We start from the raw sequence: 3,903 nt of genomic DNA on the forward strand, positions 1-3,903 counted from the left end.
TTTCTTAGTGGTACCCGGTTGTATCCAAATCTGAAGTTTGTACCATCACTTACCGGACACCCTGTATAATACACATAACAACGAGATATTCCATTTATTTCTAAAAAATGTTGAACAATTTTTTTTCAAGTACCACGGAATGGATAAGAGAGCCAGAGAGAACGTCATCCTTACCATGTTCCTTGCAAAAGTTGAAAAAGAAAATTATACAAAATATTTGCCATTACATAAGGGGCCTGTTTAATAATCTCGTCCATTCCCTTGGTAACCAAAAAGATTGAGATCGTGTTTTCGGCTGAGGCAGTTCATTAATCAAATGTGGAACTGCAAATAATGCTTTTAGCACTGTTTTCATCGTGGGGTCATTTATCCCATTCGCAGTCAGTCCTTGCTCTATATCAGAGACACTGAGATTTTCAATAGCGCCGTGTATCTTGGACGAAGCCTTCTCGTAAAATCTAGCCAAAGCTTTCGCAATCTCTTCATGATGGACTAACGGATAGTATGTTGAAAAATACCGCTTCAATTCTATGATGTCCGCATGAGTTGAGAATATCAAAATATAGCGCCAGCGTACATAATGGATTGATAGCAAATGTACTTTTGTCATCGATTCGGGTATTCTGAATTTGGGTAACTTTGTGCGTATAGCATTCACCATTTCAGCTTTATCCAGTTGAACGGAGGGTAAATATTTCCATTCGTTGTCCTCTATACAGCCTCGTAGTATTGGTAAAACGTCTTTTTCAACGTCTTTCTTCCTTAATTCAGCCTGTAATACATTGGAATAATTTTATTAAGAAATTTTCAACTGTGAATAAGCTTCAATGTCAACTAGGCAGGTACTTACAAATTTTTCATCCATGCACCCTATAAGAAGAATGAATTCTCCTGCTATGAGATTGAAAATTGTCTTCCCTCGAAGTTCTGGTATTTCTTCCATACATTCTTCCCTGGGTGACATGTACTCTTTCTGCTGAAATTAAAATAGGTAAGTCTTGTTGACTGTCACTAATTGAAGCAGAACCAAGCACATTGCAGTGACATTTGCCGACAAGGGAGGTGCCACAGGTGACATGCACCGATTTTAATGATTCTTGCACCATTGGATAGAGGACATCGAACATAGTCTATCCCCAAATGTTCAACGGCTGAAGTTGATATTTCGATTTTCACATTGCAATTTTGAAAAAATCGAAAAATCACCATGGGCTAGTCTCATCATATGTATTAAAATGCCCAAATAACGTGAAGGGTTTCGGTATGCGACCTCCGCCGACTATTTTTGGCCAATTTTTCAAAATTGCTATGTGAAAATCGAAAAATCGCCCTGGAAGGCTGAAATATCAACTTCAGCGGCTGAAAATTTCACCAAGGGCTAGTCTTATCATATGTATGGAAATACCCAAATAATATGGGAAGTTTTGGTATGCGAACTGCGCCGACTATTTTTGCTCAGTTTTTCAAAATTGCTATGTGAAAATCGAAAAATCGCTGTGAAAAATCGAAATATCAACTTCAGCAGCTGAAAATTTGGGGATAGACTATGTTCATTCGATGCCCTCTATCCAATGGTGCAAGAGCAAGAATCGTTGAAATCGGTGCATATCACGCTGGGGCACCTCCCTTGTTAGTGGTGTGGGCGGAGGAAATTGTTCAGTAGTACCGAAACTACCGGAGGAAAAAACAAAAACTACCTACCTGTTGTACTATTTTCATCAAATTTTACCTAATTATTTTTTGAATTTCCCAACGGTTGCGTCAAATGAAAATTTGATACGAACCGAAATTATAGACAAAAATGTTATTCAGGAATTTTTTTTTGTATGTAAGTATAAGCCATAGGAAAGACGATAGTGCATATTTCTAATATTGAGTGGAGGTACCTCGGAAAAGGGAGGTGGAGATGAAAAATGGGCATCGTGGTAAAATTTTTTTGTAATAGTCCAGAATGAGAATCAATCATAAAATCGCTTTCAACAACTTGATCGAGAGGCGTAGGTATAATTTAGATCCTATTACTTACCAACTATTTCTTCAATTTTTCATTACAGTTTCACATGTACTTAAGTATTATCTCTTCAACACTAGGTATAGGTGCTGAGTAGTGCAGTTTCAAATCTGACTTCATATTCGTCATCAGCAGGGTCGTTTCATATGAAAACGGCACCCATATTGACGATTTAGGATTTACCTATGCCTTCATTAGAGTACACAAAATTTCACCCAAAAGAGTAAATTTCTTGTATCATCATCATCATCATCATCATCATCATATATATTAAAAGAATTTGTTAAATCTGGTGACAGTCCGCCAGCCTCTCCTACTGAACCGATTTTGCTAATTTTTTTTTAAATGTTCCTTATCACATGTAGATGTGTTATGAAGCATTTAGAATCCAAAAATATTTAGTTTGAGCCCAAAAATTTTAAAATGCATTATTTTGAACAATTTTATCTTCGATCTTTGGCCGAATATTTCAATTTGCTAGGCATTTTCTTTATTCAACATGGATATATCAAAATACATATATAGGGCTTTATACTCGTAGGTCCAATGAAGTTGATTTTAGCATTCATATTCACTTTAACCTCAAAATGCACCATCCAAAGAGAGTTTCTGTGGTGACTCAATAACGAACAACCGATTAACGAACGTCTGTATTTACACACGAATGTACAATGACTAACTATAGTCTCTAACTCTAACATCTAGTTCCATAACAATCTCCCCCTGCAAGAGAGAAAAAAAAAGTTGAAAAAAATATGATTAAAAATAGTTTGACTTCTAAAAAAAAATTAGAATATTGAATATTGATTGAAATAACGAGTATGAATAAAAGTATTATGAATAAGGATAATAGTATAGGAATAAAATAATGTAAAATTATCGAATATTTAATATTTATCGAATATAATCGTTGAATCGCGCCGGAGGCGGCGCTTTCCTCGATGATTGGCGCACTGTTGGAGGCGCGCTTGGATCGGTACTTCCAGCTGATGGAGCTGGACAGGTTGCAGCGTCGCTGGTCGTAGGCATTTCAGTGGTGCTGGTATTAGGCGTTGTATTTTGATGCGGTGACTTCGGCACATCAAAGGACTGCCTTGGACTGAAGGTGACCGCTTTATTACCTCGTTCCCAGGCGGGTACGAGTTGATCGATATGCCTTTTTATTTGGCGTCCGGAGTTTTCTAGCATAATTAAATAATGACGCGTTCCATACTTTTCAGCAACAACACCGCGTGCCCATACAAGTTTTTGATTTGTAAAAATACGAGCCTGAACTGTGTTGCCAACATTAAATTGTCGAACTGACGGCGTTTTTTTTATGGCTTGGCTCGTGGTATGGAAAAAACGCATCTAGGCTAATTTTTAATTTACGGCCTAGGTACTGTTCTGCTGGTGAAAGACTGGAAGCGAGCGGCGTTGCGTGATAACGGAGGGTGATTTGACGTAATTTTTCATGAATTGAAGTCGAATCAGCCCCTGACTGCATGGCAAGAAGTCTGCGTTTCCAAGTTTGTACACTGCGTTCAGCTAAACCATTTGTTTGCGGAAAATTCGGAGCAATAAATCTCTGGTGAATTCCATTTTTCTTGCAAAAATTTTGAAACAACTCAGATTTGAAGATTGTTGCATTATCTGAGACGTGCAGGAGATATAAGCCAAAAATTAGCCGAACTGGGAAAAAATTGTTACAGAAGGTTTTTTTGGCTCAATGTATTATATAAGGTGTCCTAAAAAACATATCCAAAATCCGCTGAAATCCGCGCATGCCTTCACCCCTTTTTTGAAGGTTTTGGGGACGCCCCACCCCCCCTAAAATGAGTTGTGGTAAAAATTGCAAACGAGGTGTCAAAAAGCATTAGAATTTCACGCTGAACACGAATATCCTATTTATT

This window comes from Planococcus citri, chromosome 3 (genome assembly GCF_950023065.1).
Source record: "Planococcus citri chromosome 3, ihPlaCitr1.1, whole genome shotgun sequence".
Lineage (NCBI taxonomy): Eukaryota > Metazoa > Arthropoda > Insecta > Hemiptera > Pseudococcidae > Planococcus > Planococcus citri.